Genomic DNA, 26,439 nt, shown 5'->3' with positions numbered 1-26,439 from the left:
GCTCGGGCGCAGAGAATCCACTGTCGGAGGTGCTGCGCTCGGAAGTAAAATAATAGATTTTCGTATTATAATAACGGTGGATCATTGCTGCGCTCGGGCGCAGAACATCCACTGTCGGAGTTGATGCGCCCGGGCGCAGTCCCTTATATGTAACGGTGGATCATTGCTGCGCTCGGGCGCAGAACATCCACTGTTGGAGTAACTGCGCTCGGAAGCAATATAATACATTTTCTTATTATAATAACGGTGGATCATTTCTGCGCTCGGGGGGCGCAGAACATCCACTGTCGGAGTTGATGCGCTCGGACGCAAAATAATACATTTTCTTATTAGGCCTATATTAATAAATATACATGCGTATAATAACTAGTATTGGGCCTATTATAACTCCAAATTGAAAGCAAAATAATACATTTTCTTATTGAAATTACGGCGGATCATTGCTGCGCTCGGGCGCAGAAAATCCACTGTCGGAGCTTCTGCGCTCGGAAGTCAAATAAAATATTTTCTTATTTTATTAATGAAATATAATTATGCATGCGTATAATAACTAAACTCCGAGAAGTTTATTGCTATAGTATAACCGAATTGACAGCAAAACAATAGATTTTCTTATTATAATAACGGTGGATCATTGCTGCGCTCGGGCGCAGAACATCCACTGTTGGAGTAACTGCGCTCGGAAGCAAAATAATGGATTTTCTTATTAAAATAACGGTGGATCATTTCTGCGCTCGGGGGGCGCAGAACATCCACTGTCGGAGTTGATGCGCTCGGAAGCAAAATAATATATTTTCTTATTAGGCCTATATTAATAAATATACATGCGTATAATAACTAGTATTAGGCCTATTATAACTCCAAATTGAAAGCAAAATAATACATTTTCTTATTGAAATTACGGCGGATCATTGCTGCGCTCGGGCGCAGAAAATCCACTGTCGGAGCTTCTGCGCTCGGAAGTCAAATAAATTATTTTCTTATTTTATTAATGAAATATAATTATGCATGCGTATAATAACTAAACTCCGAGAAGTTTATTGCTATAGTATAACCGAATTGACAGCAAAATAATAGATTTTCTTATTATAATAACGGTGGATCATTGCTGCGCTCGGGCGCAGAACATCCACTGTTGGAGTAACTGCGCTCGGAAGCAAAATAATGGATTTTCTTATTAAAATAACGGTGGATCATTTCTGCGCTCGGGGGGCGCAGAACATCCACTGTCGGAGTTGATGCGCTCGGAAGCAAAATAATACATTTTCTCATTAGGCCTATATTAATAAATATACATGCGTATAATAACTAGTATTAGGCCTATTATAACTCCAAATTGAAAGCAAAATAATACATTTTCTTATTGAAATTACGGCGGATCATTGCTGCGCTCGGGCGCAGAAAATCCACTGTCGGAGCTTCTGCGCTCGAAATTCAAATAAATTATTTTCTTATTTTATTAATAAAATATAATTATGCATGCGTATAATAACTAAACTCCGAGAAGTTTATTGCTATAGTATAACCGAATTGACAGCAAAATAATAGATTTTCTTATTATAATAACGGTGGATCATTTCTGCGTTCGAGCGCAGAGAATCTACTGTCGGAGTTGATGCGCTCGGAAGCAAAATAAAGTATTTTCTTATTATTTCTATTAGGCCTATGCATGCGTATAATAATAACTATAACTCCGAGAAGTTTATTGATATTTACTATTAGGTCTGCGCTCGAAAGCAAAATAATGGATTTTCTTATTAAAATAACGGTGGATCATTGATGCGTTCGAGCGCAAAGAATCCACTGTCGGAGTTGATGCGCTCGGAAGCTAAATAAATTATTTTCTTATTATATTAATAATATATTTTTTATTGTAATAGCTCTACGGAGAAGTTTATTACTATTAGGCCTATGCATGCGTATAATAATAACTATAACTCCGAGAAGTGTATTGATATTTACTATTAGGTCTATATAATGCGCTCGCAAGCTCAGATTATAATAAAACTTATTATATTAGCGCTACGGAGAAGTTTATCACTATTAGGGCTATTGGTCTTACAAGTTTCATTTCTTTACTGTTTTCTTTCTTCTTCATTCTTTTTTTTTTTTTTTTTTTTTTCGTTCACGTTTCCTTGTCGGTACTTCTCATGTAACCGCAAATAATTCCTATTCAAATATAATTCTGATTGACACCAGGAGGGTGAAAGTGCATATAGGAACAATGCCAAAAACTACGTCACGCCGGTCACGCTATTGTTCGAGTTAAACTACATCATTCGCTATTTTGTAAATATTAACGCATGATCGTTGCTTTGAAGTTTCCACCGGATAGTCTGTGGATAGCGCAAGAGCATGCTTTGACCATGCGCAAAAAAATGAATATCATGAAGATGTTTAAGATTGATTCTTAGATGTTTCAAAAATTACCGTCATATTGCATAGATTCATCAAAGAATGGTTTGAAGTACTAACCTTATTTAGTAATTTTAAAAATCAGGAGAATTTTACAAAATCAATGTTTTTACCTGTCGGTATTACAACTCGTGAAACACATTAGTGATGTGCCTGGCCCGGTGCCTGGGTGACCTAATCTACTAACCTTTAACGTTCCTCTATGAACTCTAACCCTCCTGCAATATGGCGCCTATTGTCTAGAGTTAAACTACATCTTTCGGTGTGTTACGTAATACTACGATGCCTATCCCATTATATCGATCCCCGTTGACACATGTCCACTTGCAATTCGGCCTTTGTTAGTCACCAGATAAGTAGGTGTCATTTTGTGGTTAATAGATAAAAGGAACCGATAAGGCCGAAAAAAAACCCTGTTCTACGGGCGGACGGACCTTCAAGTAGGGTCGGCCATTTTTTTTTTTTTTTTTTTTTTTTTGGAAATAACTGCGCTCGGAAATAAAATTACATATTTTCTTAATATTATAATATCAGTGGATCATTTTTGCGCTCGAGCGCAGAGAATCCACTGCCGGAGTTGCTGCGGCAACACACAATAAAACACAATTAAATGTAGAATGCACAATTATGTCACAAAAACAATGAAAGGAGGATTTCGTGATCCTAGCATCCTCTTTTTATGAAATTTTTCAATAGATATCCACGAAAGTAGGTTATTCCCAAAATTTAAGTTGATTCCGAGTTTGCGTTTGTGATTTCCTTATTCGTGTAGGCCTATATATCGTAGGCCTTGGTGTAGCCTAGATACCGGCGACATGAAACCACGTTTATCGGTTCCTTTAATCTATAACCACAAAATGACGGCGCATAATTATCCTCATTGATATTGTTCTGTATTGTTCTGAATGTTTTGTATGCCGTGGATTTAAATTTGGCATTGATCTTCGGTTATGCTAGTTTTTGGACCCCTCCGCTTGTTTGGGAATCCACCTACTTATCTGTTGACTAACAAAGGCCGAATTGCAAGTGGTCATGTGTCAATCAGAATTATATTTAAATAGGAATTATCTGAGAGAGCAATTGCGGTTACATGAAAAGTACCGACAAGGAAACGTGAACGGAAAAAAGGGAAAAAAAAAAAAAGACAAAAGAAGAAAAGAATGAAGATGAAAGAAAACAGAAAATAAATGTAAAATGAGAAAAAAACACATATTATATTATATTAGACTCTAGACTCTTTTTTTTTTACTTCCGAGCGCAGATACTCCAACAGTGGATGTTCTGCGCCCGAGCGCAAACAATGATCCACCGTTATTATAATAAGAAAATCTATTATTTTGCTTCCGAGCGCATCAACTCATATTTTGTATATTGATAAGTATTGTAATTTTTATAAATATTGTAATTTTATAAATGCTGTATTATTTTCATTATTATGTGTATTATGTATTCAGCGCCTAGAGGCCGCTTTGTGTGTATTAGTGCGCTTTTAATAAATGTCTTATTATTATTATTATTATTATTATTATCAACTCCGACAGTGGATGTTCTGCGCCCGAGCGCAGCAATGATCCACCGTTATTATAATAAGAAAATCTATTATTTTGCTGTCAATTCGGTTATACTAATAGCAATAAACTTCTCGGAGTTTAGTTATTATACGCATGCATATTATATTTTATTAACATAATAAGAAAATAGCGTTTATGATTTCCTTATTCGTCTATATATCGTAGGCCTTGGTGTAGCCTAGATGCCGGCGACATCCTTTAATCTCTAACCACAAAAGGACGGCGCATAATTATCCTCTGCCGTGGATTTAAAATTGACATTGATCTTCGCTTATGCTAATTTTTGGACCCCCTCCGCTTGTTTGGGAATCCACCTACTTATCTGTTGACTAACAAAGGCCGAATTGCAAGTGGTCATGTGTCAATCAGAATTATATTTGAATAGGAATTATCTGAGAGAGCAATTGCGGTTACATGAAAAGTACCGACAAGGAAACGTGAACGGAAAAAAAGGAAAGAAAAAAAAAGACAAAAGAAGAAAAGAATGTAGATGAAAGAAAACAGAAAATAAACGTAAAATGAGAAAAAACATATTATATTATATTAGACTCTAGACTCTTTTTTTTTTTTACTTCCGAGCGCAGTTACTCCAACAGTGGATCTTCTGCGCCCGAGCTCCTAAATGATTCACCGTTATTATAATACGAAAATCTATTATTTTGATTATTTTTTATTAATATAATAAGAAAATATTAGTTATTATACGCATATTTTGCTGTCAATTTGGAGTTATAGTTATTATAATAGGCCTAATACTAGTTATTATACGCATGTATATTTATTAATAAGAAATAATAGGCCTAATAAGAAAATCTATTATTTTACTTCCGAGCGCAGTTACTCCAACAGTGGATGTTCTGCGCCCGAGCGCAGAAATGATCCACCGTTATTACAATAAGAAAATCTATTATTTGCTGTCAATTCGGTTATACTAATAGCAATTAACTTCTCGGAGTTTAGTTATGATAAGCATGCATATTATTTTTTATATAATAAGAAAATATTAGTTATTATACGCATGCATATTGCATTTTATTAATAAAATAAGAAAATAATTCACTATATAGCGCAGTTCCTCCAACAGTGGATGTTCTGCGCCCGAGCGCAACAATGATCCACCGTTACATATAAGGGACTGCGCCCGGGCGCATGAACTCCGACAGTGGATGTTCTGCGCCCGAGCGCAGAAATGATCCACCGTTATTATAATACGAAAATCTATTATTTTACTTCCGAGCGCAGTTACTCCGACAGTGGATTCTCTGCGCCCGAGCGCAGCAATGATCCACCGTTACATATAAGGGACTGCGCCCGGGCGCATGAACTCCGACAGTGGATGTTCTGCGCCCGAGCGCAGAAATGATCCACCGTTATTATAATACGAAAATCTATTATTTTACTTCCGAGCGCAGTTACTCCGACAGTGGATGTTCTGCGCCCGAGCGCAACAATGATCCACCGTTACATATAAGGGACTGCGCCCGGGCGCATCAACTCCGACAGTGGATGTTCTGCGCCCGAGCGCAGCAATGATCCGCCGTTATTATAATACGAAAATCTATTATTTTACTTCCGAGCGCAGCAACTCCGACAGTGGATTCTCTGCGGCCCCGAGCGCAGAACATCCACTACCGGATGTTCTGCGGAGGGGCGCAGGAGCTCCACTGGTGGATGACGTACATACATGAATGAGGCGCGTACAAGTGGTGATTTGGTAATCATGTTTTATATTGAAATGCAATACAAAAAGAATTTGCATTGGAGCAAAGATAATGTATTCTATTCATGGCAAGCTAATCTGATAATTGGTTGGGCCTATATGCAAGACTCGGGTTTATTTTAAATGTTTATTTTTGCAGAGCTTATTTTCAGTCATGGATCATACTGATAAATTTCGCGAGGGGGAGGGAGGGAGGGAGATACTTACTTAAGTTGAGACTGAACAAGCGAGAGTGGGAGGGGTGAGGAAGAAAGAGAGGAGAGGGACTAGAAAGAGAAGAACTCGAGAGGAGAGAGTAGGGACCGGGGGACGGGGAGGGAGTGGGGAGACTGATCATAGGGGGGGGGGGGGGCAGGAGGAAGAAAAATAGGGAGATACACATTGATACGAGGGAAGGGCGACACTGTGGCCCTGCACAAGTGCAATGGGGCGCGACAGGCTCATAAGCGGACCTTTTGTGATTGAAGGGCTTATTTTCAACGTTTTTACAGAAAAAAGTGGACCTTTTCATTCGGATTTGCATTTTGTCATAATAATGTGAATCAATTTATCACTGTCAAACACGAGAGGGCGCTAGACCATTAAAACAGCGGTCGAACACCGGTGTTCAATACTATTTTATCTCCAGCCTTTATGGGCTTTATTGACACAGGCAATTACCTCTATTGAAATAAGCTGATTGGTACTTCAGAGTTAACAATGAAGTCAGATTACAGTAAACTTACTGAATCCCTTTCGTTTTCGTATCTGAACAATAGAGTTACGGAAACTGGAAAGATAAAAAGACCCATGCCGTCGTTTTATCTTTTCAGTTTCTGTTTCCGTATCCGTAATAGTTTTTGTAAGTCATTGTTATTCTGAAGTGGTAGTCTCCCAGGTATGACCAATCTTTTATTCCAGCCTTTTGTTAGTTACTGAAAATTTGAAGCTCGTGAATTTCAGTTTTCGTTTTGGTAAGTTATATTGATTTTTACATAAAACCTTGAGATGTGCGGTTGGGTGCCAATCTAGACAAAAGAAGAGTCTAAATTTTACGGTCCTAAATTCGCGGTAAATTGTACGGCTTCAATTGACTTGTGTTTGGTGTATATGCACTTACGCCTGACGTAAGTGCCTCGTAAAAAAGTCTTGCATTGAAATATATACTAACCATGTTGCCAAGTTATAAGCAAAAGTCTTTCATATTGGCGATGAAACGAGCGCCTAAAATATCCCAATGAGGCGCGTACAAGTGGTGATTTGGTAATCATGTTTTATATTGAAATGCAATACAAAAGAATTTGCATTGGAGCAAAGATAATGTATTCTATTCATGGCAAGCTAATCTGATAATTGGTTGGGCCTATATGCAAGACTCGGGTTTATTTTAAATGTTTATTTTTGCAGAGCTTATTTTCAGTCATGGATCATACTGATAAATTTCGCGAGGGGAGGGAGGAGGAGATACTTAAGTTGAGACTGAACAAGCGAGAGTGGGAGGGGTGAGAAAGAAAGAGAGGAGAGGGAGAGACGGAAATACTAGAAAGAGAAGAACTCGAGAGGAGAGAGTAGGGACCGGGGACGGGGAGGGAGTGGGGAGACTGATCATGGGGGGGGGCAGGAGGAAGCAAAATAGGGAGATAGACATTGATACGAGGGAAGGGCGACACTGTGGCCCTGCACAAGTGCATTGGGGTGCGATATGCTCATAAGCGGTCCTTTTGTGATTTTAGGGCTTATTTGCAACGATTTTACAGAAAAAAGTGGACTTTGTCATTCGGATTGGCATGCATTTTGTCAAATCAATGTAGATCAATTTACCAAGAGGGCGCTAGGCCATTAAAACACTGGTGTTAACATAATTTTTTTCTCTCCCGATTTTATTGACATAAGCAATCACCTCTATTGAAATAAGCTGATTGGTACTTCAGAGTTAACAATGAAATCAGATTACAGTAACTTACTGAATCCCTTGCGTTTTCGTATCTGAACAAAAGACTTACGGAAACTGAAAAGATAAAAAGACCCATAGTATTTTATTAACAGAAAGAATAGAGGCCCTGCATGAAATTATCGATTGGCTCCAAACAAAGGATTTGAGCCGGTGTCCTTCACCGTAGTTATGGCGGAGTGCAGTCCATTCAATCAAATGTTGTAATCAACCTATTTGATTGCAATCATGCTTTTGTTGAATGCATTTGAGTAGTACGCCATATTTACGGGATGATATGTCACATGCAAGGCCTCTATTCTCCAAATTCATTTCCTAATGTATGTGAGAATGATACAATAATGACATGATGAACATAGTCATTGATGCATCAGTTTTAAAATAGACTAGGCGGTTACCATATTTGGCGGTTCTCGGCTGGGCGCGATTACCAGGCTGATGGTGACATGTCCATATGACAGTTTTTACTAATTTGACCTCAGATGACCCCTGGCGACCCCAAAATGACCTTCCAAAAATTTGGCTCTAAATGTTGACTGTACCCACCAAGTTTCATGCCCATACGACAGTTTTTAGTAATTTGACCTCAGATGACCCCCGGATGACCTTGGATGACCCCAAAATGATCTAAACTTATAACTCTAAATGTTGACTGTATCCACCAAGTTTCATGCCCATATATGAGTTTTTACTAATTTGCAGACTTGTAGTAGGCCTACTCGAGTACAATACTCGTACTCGAGTACGAGTACGAGTACTTTTTTGGTACTCGTACTCGTACTCGTGCATCAATACTCGTACTCATACTCGTACTCATGACCAAGTACTCGTACTCGTACTCGTACTCATGGTTTGGAATTGTGCTGTACTCGTACTCGTACTCGTACTCATGCCAATCTACTCGTACTCATGAAAAAATACTCGTACTCGTAGAAAATACTCATGATAGATTCCTGTAAGTTGTTACTATCAAACTATCACATAAGATCTGACTGTATTTTCTTGTCTTGCCCATTCAGGCCCTACTTGAATACCTGGGCCCAACTCCAATTTTTTACAAAAAATAGTTAGACCCACCATTTTATTGCCAGCAGGCTGTTCTTCCTTGTGTGTGAAAGATGAGCTAAATCCACTATCTAAATAGTCTTCCACATACACTTAATCATGGTTTTCATGGAAGAAACCCCCAACTCCATGGAGTTGGGCCCTTCTTCCACAAATATTGGGTTAACGAGGAATTTTGTTCATCCATGAACTGGCACTTGCAGTATATTAGTGGAAGAAGGGCCCAACTCCATCTCGTATTAAGATTTGTCATGGAAACATTATACATAATTTCGAATGTATGTAATATTGTATGTTCTTTGTATTAAAGGTCCCCTGAAGATGAAAACATTCTGTGTATAAAACTTTTCCAAATATTAAGTTTTTTCTTAATATCTCAAAAACAGTTTTGATGGAGTTGGGCCCTTCTTCCACTCAGGTATTCAATTGTACTCGTGCTCCTACTCATACCTAATTACTCGTACTCGTACTCGTACTCATGCATCAATACTCGTACTCGTACTCGTACTCATGCCTAAGTACTCGTACTACTCGTACTCGTACTCATGCTTTATAATTTTGCTGTACTCGTACTCGTACTCGTACTCATGGCCAAGTACTCGTACTCGTACTCATGGCCAAGGTACTCGTACTCGTACTCGTACTCAGAAAAAGTACTCACACTACAAGTCTGCTAATTTGACCTCAGATGACCCGTGGTGACCTTGGATGACCCCAAAATGACCTTCAAAAAATGTTGTTTTAAATGTTGACTGTACAAGTTTCATGCCCATACGACACTTTTTAGTAATTTGACCTCAGATGACCCCTGGGAGCGGACCCCGGTGTCAGATGACTTTAAAACGAACATAAACATCTTCTTGACAGGACATAACTACACCCACCCACCGAGTTTGAGCCCCGTACGACCTAGTTTCATGCCCATATGACAGTTTTTAGTCATTTTACCTCAAATGACCCCTGGGAGGGGGCCCCGGGGTCGGATAACTTAACGAACATGAACATCTTCTTGCCAGGACAGAACTACACCCACCCACCGAGTTTGAGTCCCGTAGGACCTAGTTTCATGCCCATATGGCAGTTTTTAGTCATTTGACCTCAAATGACCCCTTGGAGGGGGCCCCGGGGTCGGATGACTTAACGAACATAAACTTCTTCTTGCCAGGACAGAACTACACCCACCCACCGAGTTTGAGCCCCGTACGACCTACGACGGCCTCACATTAGCAGTCACAGACAAAACCTAAATCTATACAGAATAATATCCATTACTCGTCTCGAAAGAGCTCAAAATAAATAACTTAGAAAATTTTCTTGATGTCCTTTAACATGTTTCCATAGTTAACCATCGTTAGCCATGGATATCTATGCTGTAGAACTGACCGGTGACTAAGTCCGATTTATTGGGACGTTTATCGACCATCAACGAGTAATGGTTCATACTTTTTATCTTAAAATTGACCAATTTTCTGCCCTTCGCGCGGGGTTTGTTCAGAGAAATTTAATCAGGAGCAAAATATACCACTTTAAAATGTTCATCATTTTTGATTGAAATTGGCAAATCACGGGGAAAAAAAAATCAAAATTATTTGGCTGTGAATGTAGTGCTGTTGGACAACTGCTTGGTTACTGACATGTTGTTAGAGTAGAGTATTGAGGCAACCCTGTGGGGCTGATGCAAAAAAAGGGGGGGGGGCCTGAAAAAATGACCACAAATTTTCCTGGAAAAATTAAGTTTATATGCTTTTCTATGGGGTTGACCCATAATTTTCATGTCAAAAAGGGGGTGGGGGCCTGAAATTTTCGAGGTATGTAAAGGGGGGGGGGGCTCCGAAAAATGTTCACGATAATTTTTTTTGCATCAGGCCCCCCTTACAAGTGTTTGTGAACGGTCCCTAACCCACCCCAGCGTGTCTACGTGTTTTGTGCGAAGTTCGCGGCCAGTGGCGTAGGGAAGGGAGGGCAGCAGAGAAAGGGGGGCAAGGGAGGGGCGCCAAGTTGACCGATTCATTATGGTCGATCCTGTCCCCTTGCGATGAAAGTCAAAATTTTGCGCGCATTTCAGCACAAAATCATTGAAAAAATCCTTAATAGGCCGATATATATTCAACTTCATTATAGCCAAAGCTAGTGAGTGAAAGACCCCCGCCCCCCCAACTTAACCCAAAATTGGCAACCATGAGAGTTACCACTAGCGCGGAAAAGGGATAATTTTTTTACCAGTAGCAAGGACCGCGAAATTGGCAAAATAGTGTGTATTTAAGTTGGACTGTCCGCGAAATTTGACTGTGAAATCAGCAAAATGGGGGTATTTAATTTGCACTGGCACCATGATTCATCCCTAGTCCACAGTCGCCACAACCCCTATCATGCCACTGTGCGTGGCACATTATAGGACTAACACTAAAGCCCTTTTCAGGGCCTGATTGTGGGCAAAAATAGCCTCAGTGTAAAACAAAAATGTTTGGCGAGCTACTCGTGCACATTCTCCCAATCTGCTCCCAATAGAGCCGGTATTAGCCTATATCAAACAGATGACGCGAAATGATTAGGCTACTTTCGTGAAAGGGGGGGGGGGTGTCCCAAATATGTCGGTGATCGGAGTCAATTTTTTATGACCCCCCTCCCTATCGTGGCGAAAACATTTTTATGACCCCCCCTATCTTGGTTCGAACATTTTTTAATATAACCCCACCCCATGCCCCACCCTTCAAAGACTAAAGACAAATTATTCATTGCGAAAACATGCATAATAGCGCCACTCACGCCCTGAAACTTTTCCCAAACTTTTTATATCTACCACGAGCTGCCTATAAAGACCTGCAAGCATGCGCAGTTATTTTTTTCACAGAAGCTGGATTTTCGGAATTTTTGTAATTCATTTATATTTCTTTATGAAGTTGTTATATTATGGTGTTATACTGAATGAGAATTGTATTAATGTTGGCATACTATATGAACATCATTGTTACCACAACGAGCTCTTCTCTGATTTGTGCTGCTGTAATTAGAATTAGAACGATATTAAAATGAATGCGTTGATGAAGTCTCGGGATGACGTAAGCTTAAATTAATTATTGACTATAGTCTGTCCACATAGAAGTACAAAGTAAATAGACCTCGGAAACTGGAGGTATGAGAATAATTATTTCAGTGCAATGCTTCTTTGGCGCGCCAACTGCTACGCGATTTGTACTTGCCGGGCGCACCACGCTCTTTACGCGTCACGATGCGTTCGCGTGTGACGCAAAGCATCGACCCCCGATGGCGATGCCACAGATTTGGTTTGTACTTCTATGTGGACAGACTGTACATCGTCACATGTTGTTGATCGAGAATCGATCTATCATCTACTATCCACTACGACCACGATAGTTACTGTGTGTATAGAAGATGGAGAAGAGAGTGTGGCCGAGTGGTTAATGCGTTAGACTGTGAATCCCAGGGTCCCGGGTTCGAAATCTGAGACTGAGTAGGTCCAATTGAGCCCGGCTGGCTCCTGACCTTGACTGTGTCCTTGAGCAAGGCACTTCACTCTACTTGCATTAATAGTGCTTCGGAGGGCACTTTGACCTGTCGGTCCCGTGTACATGTAGCCTATGTATTTAGAACTGACTAAAGAAGGTCAGAGGGGAGCAGGGGATCATTCCGGTACCCTCGTCTAGATGCTGAGAAGGCTTTGATGAGTAACCAAGTAGAACCAAGTAGAAGTTGACTGTACTTCGAAAATACACTCTCTAGGTTCCAGAGTAAAAAATAAGTACAGCTTGTCTGTACGCAGTGCGATTATACTCATACATATGAGGGAGGCACTAATAAGGAAGAAGAAGAGTGTAGAACTATAACTACTTCAGTCACTCAATCGTCGCCAATGTACAAACGTATTGAAACAATTCTTTGATTGTCATTGTGACGTTTAATGTTACCAAAATTTATTTTGATGACTTTTAATATCTGTAGCTTTTAATAGAGCAAAGTCTGAACATTTTTAAGAGGTTAACCATGTCATTTTAGCAACTTTCGGGCGCTATACCCATTGTGATTGGCATTGATTACTTTTGATTTTTTCATTGCTTTACAATGATGGTATCATGCTTCACTGATTCTGACGCATTTTGAGGTGAACGCTCCACATTCTATCTTCATATCCATCATCGGTTATCAGTGGCCTGGATTGAGGATAGACTTTTCGATCAATGCACGAGTAGATTGACTGTATGGTACAGTCTAAAAAGCATGGGGCAAAAATAAAAAACAGCAGTATTGACAAAGTTGAAGCAGGTAGCAAATTTCTTTTAATACTTAGGCCAATTAAAACAAGAAATGTCTTTAAAAAAGACAATGCCTCAAGAGATTCCAGTGGGCACCATTTGTTATTAGCTTATAAGAGATACTTGAAATGCTAGCTTTAAGCCATCTTGCAATGGTAATAATTCTGTTGTATTTAATGTAGGAATACCTGCATGCCAGGTGGTAGTCCGAATAATCAGTCCCAAAACAAAATAGGCCTAGGCCCTATTCATTTACTGACATGATCGATGGACCCTGCATTTTTCAATACATTGATGCTGTAGCCAGCTGTGTAGCCTTCGTACTGAGGCTACACACAAGGAAACTAGGCTATAATCCCGGGCTATAATCACGTATCATGAGCCCCGGATGCTTATAGGGCCTCCTTCAACTCCCAACTTGTGACCACAGAAATAGCTTAATAACTGTGTAGGAAATACAAAAAAATTGAAATTTGGACACCAGAAACTTAAGGTTGAAAGTCAAAAAGTGTCAATTGGTACACCTTTATTTCAGCAGAAGTGATAGTAAGATTTTTCAAATAAAATCTCTTTTCTGTAAAATTGATTGCTGTGCTGAAAAATGTTGCATAATGGGTACTTGCTTTTTGTACAGGTATTCATTGTAAGGTACCATCAATGATGGTCACAGAATTGGGAAAAATACATTTGCCCAAGTTAAATAATCACCTTTCTAAACAAAACAATTTCAATGTGAAATATCCTACTTGCAGGGTTGTCACCAGGACCAAAAAAGTACTAAAAAGGCTACTTGAAATTTGATGATCATACCTAGCATAGGCCTAGGACAGGCCTAGGCAAAAAAACCCTTTTTTTCTAATAATTTCTCCATAAGCGTCATTTATGTCGACAAATTGTTCACATATCCACAGCAGGGTTGCAAATATACCGTACCATATGTCACTCAGAGTGCGACAATTTGTACAGATAAATTTATCACAACAGGTAATTTGGCCATTCGTCTGCATATTACTAAAAATAACGTCATTTATGTCGACAAATTGTTCGCAAATCCAACGGTTAGTTTTAAGGATATAATATATGGCATAAAATATGACAAATCATCAAAATAAATTTATAATGAATGCTTTTGTGGATATTTGCTAATACAATATATACATCTGACATGTGTAGATGATTTATGTCTTCAGTAGGAATTCAACTGAGGGAATTCCAATTGAATGAACTTTCAATAGCGTGATTTAATTTTTGCGTACACTGCGCGATATATGCCAGCGTGTGCGATTGTGTGTGAGTATCGCGAAGTGAATCCAACCATGCCAACGCACTCATAGACATACCACCTAGACCTATGAGTGCCCATCCCTAACCAGGGCAGTAGGTGAAGCCACGTATCCAAGGTGATTTTGGTCGGTTGGTCGGACGCGGAGAAAAAAAGCGTTCATATCTGGAGAGAAAGACGGGCTTTGCGTGATTGCTGCGCCATTATCACTCGTGTCAAATGCAACATGTTCTGTACACGCGACTGGAGAGAAAGGCGCGCTGGTTTGTGTGATTCCAGCGCCATTATCGCTCGCATCAAATACAACATGTTCCGTGAGCGAACATATCTGCTTGCTTGCGCCCAGGTATGCGTCCGTGTCAAAGTCGTTGCTAAGCAGTGTCCGCTTCACTCACGCGAGTCAAAGTCACTGGTCTAGGTGCTCGTTTGTCTGGGAATGCACTTTCGTGATTGGTTAGCATTATATCCAAGGTCGTGCGTTCGCGTTGTAGTTTGAAATACGCGATATACGATCGCGGTTGGATCGAGTGCAGCTGTTGAAACCTGCGTTCATTCAAAAGTCTCAGCCTCAGGTTGTAGTAAGTAGGTATGCCAGGTGAATTCAAATTTGCCATCAAACTGCATCATTTTATATATCAAATTAAAGCCCTTGAGTAAAGAAAGCCAAAACTGAAAACCTTTTTTTCATAGCACTTTCCATAGTAAAGTTACATCTTGTCAAAGATTGACTTTCATCAAAAAGATTCATCTAGCAAAATTCCCCAAAAAAGCATTTCGGTGGTGTTTCTAGATCTTAGACCTCATGTTGATAGCAGCTTTTTTAATGGAACTGCTATCAACATCCCTCGAAAATTCCATGTGCGAGTGACTTATCACCATAAAAAATCATATATTTGGGTTAAGTGAAGTATAGACAACATATTTATGTAGGTTTCCTTGACCGGCCAGTTCTTTTATATTTCTATGTAAATATATGTATTGTGTTCTAAGCGAATTTGGCTGACTAGCAAATGTGTTAACTAAGGTTTGCCTGGCATACCTATAGTAACGCTTCAAATTTCAAATGTTTGAGGACTTGTTCTCATTGCTTAGGCCTACCGGGGTACCTGTATTTTCCCGGTATTTTCACATCATATTTTGTGGTCAAAATGATTACAAATGTGTAAATTTGCAATCATTTAAATGGTAATACGTCTGGCGATACTCTCGAAGAGAGGAATGTACTCACCGTAGAAGAAGAAGAAGAACGTTGTCAGTGCTACTACTTCAATAGTGAAACAGTTGACGCGAATTTCTCCAACATGTCGAATGCTAATTTATGCACCCTTATCAGCAAAAATACAGCTGATTTAGCCAAAGTGAACATAAAGTCATCGGTTATAATATTTTCCTAGCATATTGAGCTAACACCACAGCTACTTGGTTTTTTACAATATACTAGTATTAAAATAAAGAAAATCAGTAAAGCTTAACCCATCGAGCGATGCTTTAAAACCGGAGACAGCCGAGGCGAATATACCTAGTATAGGGGAGACCGGGGCAAAGTGGAACACATTTTTTTTGTGGCCCAATCAGGATTACTGAAGGAAGGCAAGGCAAAATTTAAGGTTTACAAGATACATATTTGGTGCATACGCACCAATATGAACTCTCAGCGCCAATCGGGCCGTCTTCACGTACCAGAGGTAAAGTTTGACATATCGCACGATATTTGGTTAAAAGGATAGAGGGTTAAGTGCACAAAGTACAAAAAAGTAACTATATCTCATTAACAATGATCCTATAGATATGCGACCACAGACTTTTTTGTTCCTTATGACCAGAGGAAAAGTTTGACATATCGCACAACTCTGTGGTATATTTGGTTAACAAGATAGAGGGTTAAATGCACAAAGTAGAAAAAAGTGACTATATCTCATTAACCAATAATCCTACAGATATGCGACCACTGACTTTTTTGTTCCTTATGACCAGTGGAAAAGTATGACATATCGCACAACTCTGTGGTATATTTGGTTAAAAAGATAGAGGGCTAAATGCACAAAGTAGAAAAAAGTGACTATATCTCATAAACCAATGATCCTACAGAAATGCAACCACTGACTTTTTTGTTCCTTATGACCAGAGGAAAAGTTTGACATATCGCACGACTCTGTGGTATATTTGGTTAAAAAGATAGAGGGTTAAATGCACAAAGTAGAAAAAAGTGACTATATCTCATCAACCAATGATCCTACAGATATGCGACCACTGACTTTTTTGTTCCTTATTACCAGTGGAAAAGTATGACATATCGCACAACTCTGTGGTATATTTGGTTAAAAAGATAGAGGGCTAAATGCACAAAGTAGAAAAAAGTGACTATATCTCATAAACCAATGATCCTACAGAAATGCGACCACTGACTTTTTTGTTCCTTATGACCAGAGGAAAAGTTTGACATATCGCATGCGACTCTGTGGTATATTTGGTTAAAAAGATAGAGGGTTAAATGCACAAAGTAGAAAAAGTGACTATATCTCGTTAACCAATGATCCTACAGATATGCGACCACTGACTTTTTTGTTCCTTCTGACCAGAGGAAAAGTATGACATATCGCATGAGTGGTATATTTGGTTAAAAAGATAGAGGGCTAAATGCACAAAGTAGAAAAAAGTGACTATATCTCATAAACCAATGATCCTACAGAAATGCGACCACTGACTTTTTTGTTTCTTATGACCAGAGGAAAAGTTTGACATATCGCACGACTCTGTGGTATATTTGGTTAAAAAGATAGAGGGTTAAATGCACAAAGTAGAAAAAGTGACTATATCTCGTTAACCAATGATCCTACAGATGTCGACCACTGACTTTTTGTTCCTTATGACCAGAGGAAAAGTATGACATATCGCATTGCGACTCTGTGGTATTTGGTTAACAAGATAGAGGGTTAAATGCACAAAGTAGAAAAAAAGTGACTATATCTCATCAACCAATGATCCTACAGAGATGTGACCACTGACTTTTTTGTTCTTTATGACCAGAGGAAAAGTTTGACATATCGCACGACTTTGTGGGATATTTGGTTAAAAAGATAGAGGGTTAAGTACACAAAGTACAAATAAGGATGCAGCCAAAGATAAGAGCTTGTAGTCACCTGCTCCGCAGCCGACTGATGATTCCGCTTTACCCCGTGTTCCACTTTGCCCCGATCTCCCCTAAATATTCGTCTCAGGCTGAACTATTTAGCTACCGTTCACAAAAATTCGACATTTTTGTAAGGCGGAGTGCAGCAGCCCTTTAAATATCCTAAAATCCTTCACAGATACCTTATTTCAGATTAACTTCTTTAAAACAATAACAACTTTACACATTCAAAGCTTTATATTCTTTTCAAAGTCCAGAATCAAGTCAAACATTTTTATAATCACTCTTCAAGGCAAACATTTTACTACAACCCAGTATAAAGAATTTATGACCGTCCCTGTCATTTTTTTTTTTTTTTTCTAATGCATAATTCATTAGCCCGAAATGCAGACTCATTGAGCATTTTGTACTGTAAGAACTTCGTGGCAACATGGAAAACGTAGCCCAAATGTACTTGACAGAATGATTTGTCATGGCAATCCGGCCATTATTTCGCCCAATAGTCGTGTTTCATGTTCCAATTCGAATACATACTGCTTTCGGCAGAAAAAAAAGGTTTGTCTCAAAGCTCTCTAACTCAGCAAAACTAATGCGAATTTTTTTTTTTTTTACCAAAGATTTTTTTCAAATGTGACAAAAACTCAAAGTCCTATTCTACTGTATGAAGTGTTGTATTGAACAATAAAGTGATGCTGCTATTGTATTGAAGTAAAGTAATCTAAGAGCAGGGGTCTAAAATTGTAAAAACAGCATTTTAAGCATATTTTTATACACTTTTTCTGAAAAAAATAATAAATAGAAAAATTTTCTTTTTTTTATACTAATGCGGATGAATAAACTAATGTGTGCAGGAGCTTTGAGACCTTTTTTTTAATTTGGCCTTAGTCTAAGTAAAGAAATATTACAGGTTCATGTAAAATGTCTCATTTTATCTTTATACAGCATTTGGCTTTTAGAGCAGGCTATGATTTTATGATCCACCAGATGAGCAAATCACTGAATAGTGAATAGGCCTTTAATTCCATATTTGTTTGTCTATTTGTTTGTAGGATTACAATCAGTCATTGGTGCAAAGCCGTCTGTGCACAAAATCACTCCCAATGTGGGCAGCTTGGAGGGTGCAACAAGAATCACCATTACTGGAACAGGTAAGGATACAAATGTAGAAATGGGACACACCGACATCGCCTGGCTAATAATTACTTTGTACAGCAGAGATACTAAATTCAATACCGGAATCGATACATGTGAATGTGCTATGCATGATTTTGATATTCAGGCGAAAATCTTTGGATACCGGGTAGAAAATGATGAATATCTCCGTAATTGATTTAAGTCTAAAGAAACCAGATGTGGTTCCTTGCACTTGAATATATTGAACAGATATGATAGTCATTATAGCTTGCGTCTTGAGAAAGAAGCTTGCGTCTTGAACTCAAAAACTGACAATAATTCTGATTTTATATGTGCCGAACTATATAGCGCAGTGTATAGGCCAATCATGGAGCAGACGACCTATAGCGTACCATGTTCACTCACACACAGCGAGGTCAGTCACCGGGCTATTGTCAGTAGCCTTAGTCAGATGTCCTTCAGCGCATTATGTGTCTCAAAACTATTAAACAGGTCGGAACAAAATGGCCATGCGTTTCGGTAGATTCAACCTACCATGGCGATTTCTGCCATGAAGATATCGGGGCGATGACTGTGTGGGAGAAAGTACATGTAGAAGAAGGAAAATATGTGGGAGAAAGAAGGAAGATATCCAAGGGGGGGCACTATTATAATAGTGGCAAGTGGGGGAATCATGCACCTGGAAGTATTTTGAGACTGAAATTTGCACCCCTAAACAAGTAAAAGTAGCATGATTGCCAGTGTCCGAATCTAGAAAATAAAAGGGGTTGTCCCACGGACAACCAGGTTGTAATTTCTGGTTGTCCGCAAGCTGCCACAATTATCCCAAAATCTGAAACAACTATATGTGACCAATAAAGTGGAGTGAGTGTAGTTAATTTATGAACAATTACTCTATAAATATCTAACAATTCATCAGTTGTGTCAGGTTTGAGCAAACTTGCATGCTGAAAAAAGTGACTTTTGGGTCGATCCTTCATGTAATTATTTAGTGTAAGCTAATCCTAACCTAACCCTAATCCTAACCCTAATCCTAACCCTAATCCTAACCCTAATCCTAGCCCTAACCCTAATCCTAGCCCTAACCCTAATCCTAACCCTAATCCCAACTATAAACTTAACCCTAACCCTAACCCTAATTTCGTGTAAAATTACATGAAGGAATAACCGACTTTTGGCTGTAGATCTTTGGTTGTCCGGTGGATAACTAGAGCATTATTTTTGGTCGTCTGGTGCATGTTTTGGTTGTCCCGGGCGAATGGACAACCATAATTTTGAACACTGACGATTGCTACCCTATAAACAAGTAGTTATCTTTTCCCCAACCCTAAACAATTAGTTTGAGGGTGAGGATTAAGGAGATTTGTTTAACATTTTTCAATAATGAAGGAGAAAGCACAAAATCCCAAACATTACTTTTGTCTTGCTAAACTGTTTACCATTTTGCTCAATTTGTGCCTGGGTGGTGTATTATATATATATTATATTTGGTATCAGGGTCTTAGCTAGAAATTGAGGGTTGGCCATCATTTGAATAAAATTGCCTGTCCTAACCTTTAAAACATTTACCAGACATCTATAGCCCATTTGGGGTTCAAAGAGTTCAAATATGTGCTGATATGTCCTTGTTCTACAAATTGGGTCTACTAAAAAGGGCAATTAGCTTCTCAAAACATACAATTTATAATATAGCATCTGTCAAAGGCATTAATTTTGCCCGTCCCAGGAGCAAACTGGCCGTCTAAAATGACGACCAGACGGGTGGCTAGCTAAGACCCTGGTTGGTATGGTAACTTGTTTTACTCAAATTGATTAAAATAGGGCTGTCAGGGAGACGTTTTATAATATCATGTTAAGTCATCAGAAATTCAGGGGTGCACATGTCAATGGAATTTGTTGAAAGACTCTCAAACCACAATAATATGTCATCCTGGTACTATTTTTTAGAAATTCCATTCAAGAGGCTCTCTTACACGGTCCCTACTGTTTCATCTAGAATTATATTTAGCTAAATATTTCTCACCAACATGTGTGTGTAAGAAAATGCCATTCCTGGAACACAAATCAACATGTAAAAGCATGCCAGAACCAGGCCAAAATTTGTGCAGTCAACAGTGCTTTAGACAGTGTGTGTTGAATCACTTTTCTTATTCAAGGATTAATTGTATTGTTTCCAGGAATGAGTGAACAGATTTTCGCAGAGTGGATTCTGTTCAAAAATGACTTTAGAAATGCCCACAAAGTTTAAATGAGGCTCTGTCTGTATTTCCTGCTGAAGTGATGTAATAATTAGGATTAACTACCATAGCAATAGGGTAAAACAATTTTTTATTATATTTTTCTGCACTACAAGCAGGTTGCACTCATCACCTGTGCATGTCTGCAATCATAGATTGAATACAAAACTAATCTTACAGGTGCGAGTGATCAGCAGGATATGGTTCAATGCAGAGGTACCATGTGAACATACTAGTGAAGTGTGGCATATTCATAAATTGTTTTACCCTATTGCTATGGTAGTTAATCTGATTATTACTTCGCCAGCGAATAAACTGTCTATAATGTCATGACACATGGCCCTATACATTGTGCACATTCTGGTAGGCATTTCAAATGATTTTATTTAGCACTTCGTACTGTACCTCCCAAAAAGTAATTTTTTCATCCTATTATTTGATGTTTTGCAGGTTTCTCTAGAGATCCATTCAGTTTTGGGGAAGGCAATGAGCACAAGGGTAATAGGGTGTTCCTGTCAAAGGGACTAGCTGAGGTAGAGTGTGATGTGCTGACACACTTTTCTAATGAAACCAAGATCATATGTGACACAAGGTAGGATAATCAGCTGCTGTAGAGTGATGTGCTGACACACTTTTCTAATGAAACCAAGATCATATGTGACACAAGGTAGGATAATCAGCTGCTGTAGAGTGTGATGTGCTGACACACTTTTCTAATGAAACCAAGATCATATGTGACACAAGGTAAGATAATCAGCTGCTGTAGAGTGTGATGTGCTGACACACTTTTCTAATGAAACCAAGATCATATGTGACACAAGGTAGGATAATCAGCTGCTGTAGAGTGTGATGTGCTGACATACTTGTCTAATAAGAACAAGATCATATGTGAGACAAGGTAAAGTAATCAGCTGCTGTAGAGTGTGATGTGCTGACACACTTTTCTAATGAAACCAAGATCATATGTGACACAAGGTAGGATAGTCAGCTACTGTAGAGTGTGATGTGCTGACGGCGAGTACCCGCTAGTCCGACGGACCGCTAGTCCGAAGGTTTGCTAGTCCGAAGGTTCGCTAGTCCGAACACATATTTCAATGGAGGACGTGAGGGTCGCTAGTCCGAATTCGCAAAAAGGTTCGCTAGTCCGAAAAAAAGTTCGCTATTTCGAAGGTTCGCTAGTCCGAAGGTTCGCTAGTCCGAAGGTTCGCTAGTCCGAATTTATTAAAAGGTTCGCTAGTCCGAATTGTTAATCAGGTTCGCTAATCCGAATCAAAAAAAAGCTGCTCTAGTCCGAATTTTAAATAAGGTCCGCTAGTCCGAATTTTATATAAGGTTCGCTAGTCCGAATGATAAATAAGGCCCGCTAGTCCGAATTCTAAATAAGGTCCGCTAGTCCGAATTTTCTTTAAAGAACCTGATCAGCGCCATACACGGTCTCAAAATGTATTGGAGGTGTTTGATCAAATATAGCGTGTTACCTGGTAGGTGCACACAGGTTCACAACATTGTTCATGTTTTGCAATGTTTCTTTAAAGGTAATGATGGCAAGTACATAAAAGTATACATTTTCAGAAAGGAAACAATGCAAGTAACCCAATAAGTTTCCAAATCAATGAAAACTGTATATTTATGTTCTAAAGAAAAAAAAAGTATACATGGTATAGATGCTGTTTTGTTTTTCTAAAGTATTTGAATATTTATTCCTTTTAAAATTACTGATGTAGGTTTTGCAGAATGAATGAAATTGCAATCAAATATACACCATCGCCTCAATAGTAATGGATATAATTCAAAACAACAACGAGAGCTAGGCCTATTATGAATGTCTAAAATACAAACTTTTCTATTTATTTTATTTCTTCATTGATTACTTTCTCTATAAATCCTTCTTCCTTTAATTTTTTCTTTCTTTCTTTCTTTCTTTCTCAAGTTCGTTCTTTCTTTCTTTCTTTCTTTCTTTCTTTCTTTCTTTCTTTCTTTCTTTCTTTCTTTCTTTCTTTCTTTCTTTCTTTCTTTCTTTCTTTCTTTCTTTCTTTCTTTCTTTCTTTCTTTCTTTCTTTCTTTCTTTCTTTCTTTCTTTCTTTCTTTCTTTCTTTCTTCCTTCCTTCCTTCCTTTCTTTTTTTCTTTCTTTCTTAAATTCGGACTAGCGGACCTTATTTAAAATTCGGACTAGCGAACCTTATTTATAATTCGGACTAGCGAACCCTAGCTAAATCAAATTCGAATTAGCGGACATGATTTTAAATTCGGACTAGCGAACCTTATATATAATTCGGACTAGCGAGCCTTATTTAAAATTCGGACTAGCGAACCTTGTTAAAAATTCGGACTAGCGGACCTTATTTAGAATTGAATAGAGAACCTTGGACTAGCGAGCCTTGGACTAGCGAACCTTCGGACTGGCGGGCTTTCGGACTAGCGGGCTGTAACCGTGCTGACACACTTTTCTAATGAAACCAAGATCATATGTGACACAAGGTAGGATAATCAGCAACTGTAGAGTGTGATGTGCTGACACACTTTTCTAATGAAACCAATATCATATGTGACACAAGGTAGGATAATCAGCTGCTGTAGAGTGTGATGTGCTGACACACTTTTCTAATGAAACCAAGATCATATGTGACACCAAGGTAGGATAATCAGCTGCTGTAGAGTGTGATGTGCTGACACACTTTTCTAATGAAACCAAGATCATATGTGACACCAAGGTGGAGTAATCAGCTGCTGTAGAGTGTGATGTGCTGACACACTTTTCTGATGAAACCAAGATCATATGTGACACAAGGTAGGATAATCAGCTGCTGTAGAGTGATGTGCTGACACACTTTTCTGATGAAACCAAGATCATATGTGACACAAGGTAGGATAATCAGCTGCTGTAGAGTGTGATGTGCTGACATACATTTCTAATGAAACCAAGATCATATGTGATACAAGGTAGGATAATCAGCTGCTGTAGAGTGTGATGTGCTAACATACTTGTCTAATAAGAACAAGATCATATGTGAGACAAGGTAAAGTAATCAGCTGCTGTATAGTGTGATGTGCTGACACACTTTTCTAATGAAACCAAGATCATATGTGACACAAGGTAAGATAATCAGCTGCTGTAGAGTGTGATGTGCTGGCATACTTGTCTAATGAAAACAAGATCATATGTGACACAAGGTAGGTTAATCAGCTGCTGTAGAATGTGATGTGCTGACATACTTGTCTAATAAGAACAAGATCATATGTGACACAAGGTAGGATAATCAGCTGCTGTAGAGTGTGATGTGCTGACACACTTGTCTAATAAGAACAAGATCATATGTGACACAAGGTAGGATAATCAGCTGCTGTAGAGAGATGTGCTGACACACTTTTCTGATGAAACCTAGATCATATGTGACACAAGGTGGAGTAATCAGCTGCTGTAGAGTGTGATGTGCTGACATACATTTCTAATAAAAACAAGATCATATGTGACACAAGGTAGGATAATCAGCTGCTGTAGGATGTGATGTGCTGACATGCTTGTCTGATGAAACCAAGATCATATGTGACACAAGGTAGAGTAATCAGCTGCTGTAGAGTGATGTGCTGACACACTTTTCTAATGAAAACAAGATCATATGTGACACAAGGTAGGTTAATCAGCTGCTGTAGAATGTGATGTGCTGACATACTTGTCTAATAAGAACAAGATCATGTGACACAAGGTTGAGTAGTCAGCTGCTGTAGAGTGTGATGTGCTGACACACTTGTCTAATAAGAACAAGATCATATGTGACACAAGGTAGCTTAATCAGCTGCTGTAGAGTGTGATGTGCTGACATATTTGTCTAATGAAAACAAGATCATATGTGACACAAGGTAGGTTAATCAACTGCAGCTGTAGAGTGATGTGCTGACATAAATGAGAACAAGATCATATGTGGCACAGGGTAGGTTAATCAGCTGCTGTAGAGTGTCATGTGCTGACATAAATGAAAACAAGATCATATGTGACACAAGGTAGGTTAATCAGCTGCTGTAGAGTGTCATGTGCTGACATATCAGGGGTAGGGGTTAAGAGTACCCCCTCAGATATAGTGCCCCCTCAGACTGCTTTAATATTCTCCAGCTCAACCTACCGGCCAGAAATCTATAACAAATTACCGAGTTGCAAAACTTTTCGTGATAAAAACTTCGAGCGGTGGTGATGCAACTGCAAATTTCACTTTTGCAAACCTAATCATTCACCGAGTTACGCTGCATATTCACCTCATTTTTTTTTCAATCTTAGTGATTAAAGTCTAAAAAATGAGCAAAAATACCTTTAAATATATCCAGGGACCTCAAAATAGTGAGCATCAGTTGCTATGTCCGCCTAACAACTACATCGTGTCAAACAAAAAACTCTTGCGTCTTCGCGTATCAACACGCGGCGGAAAAAAAAACGTGTATCATTTAGTTCGCGTCATCTCGCGACATCGTGTATCAACACGCTGCCTCTGAAGCAAGTGGAAATAGTAAACACGGGAAAATCAAAAAGAGTGAGGGGGAGCATGGGTGCCATGGATTTGGCGATATTATTTAACAATCCGCGATGCATGGGTGACCTTTGCGAACATGGCCGGCAAAAATACAAATCAGTCAATAGCCATTTTAAAATAGCAAAGGACATTTTATGCTTCACATTCACAATTTTTTTAGCAGTTGACTAGGAAGAAATACTAAAACCATGATACTATGGACAGATAAGAGGCAGAGCGGATAAGAAGGAGAAGAGGATGTGAGCTAAAGGGGAACAGTGGAAAGAATGGGAGGATAGGGGACAACACGGGGGGGACAAAGAAGAAGTTGATTAAAATGAGCGGCTGATCAATCGGTAATAAATTAGGGAGTTGGTACAATTTTTCACAATAAAAAAAGCGTCGGAGGGTGGTGATGCATTTGTAAAATTGCATTTATTTACGAACCGCGAAAGACGGGTGACCGCTAGTTGGACTAATGTATCAGTATACGGTATATATCTTAGGCCAAAAAAATTGTTTGCTTGTCCTCCACCGACGACCCTAATCTGGAAAATATGGGAAACAGTTTTTTGTTTTACTGTCACAAATGATTTTTTTTTCCTTTCAACATTTTTGACATCCTGAAAAGTTTTTTTTTTACATTTCTACACACTTCTAAACTGTTTTAAAAACATGCCTGAAGTGGTATACAGTAGAGAAATATCCCAATTCACAACTGTTTGGGCTATTATTTAATGGCTAGTTAAAGGCATACATTCATGTTTTGGCTATGACCTTTAAAAAAACCCAACCGACCCAATTCTGAAAAAGTTGTGGTGGACAAGCAAGCAATCTTTTTTGGTCTTATTGTAAAAAATTCACATGCAAATCGATTGCTCAGTGCCAGAAGTGGGTAAGTGCAATAGCTGCCCTGTGAACATTTGGCAATGTACACACAGTATATTGTACACATCTACACATGGCAGCTTTTGCACTTACCTACTTCTGGCACTGATCAGTCAAAATGTCCCGCCTTAGGTCAGGTCAGTGTCAACATTTGCAGTCCTTCTATGATTGTGCAACAGGAAAGTTATCTTCCCTCCTCTCTTGACAACTGATCCCTGATGCAGCAGTGAAATGGAGTCAGTATTTTAATATTGGTTATTGATTAGTGTTTTGATTTATTGATTATTAGTTTTGGT

General features: G+C 38.9%; 1 protein-coding gene across 1 annotated transcript in view; it reads left to right on the top strand.

Moving 5' to 3' along the window:
* Positions 1-18,453: 18,453 nt before the first annotated feature.
* Positions 18,454-26,439, top strand: part of LOC140140472 (fibrocystin-L-like) — a 58,250-nt gene continuing 50,264 nt past the window's right edge. The window contains 2 exon segments of the mRNA XM_072162235.1: positions 18,454-18,532; positions 21,206-21,347. The gene's annotated coding sequence lies outside the window, so the exon portion shown is untranslated.

Source organism: Amphiura filiformis, chromosome 2, assembly GCF_039555335.1.
Source record: "Amphiura filiformis chromosome 2, Afil_fr2py, whole genome shotgun sequence".
Taxonomy (NCBI): domain Eukaryota; kingdom Metazoa; phylum Echinodermata; class Ophiuroidea; order Amphilepidida; family Amphiuridae; genus Amphiura; species Amphiura filiformis.
This window is presented reverse-complemented; position numbering and strand designations above follow the sequence as displayed.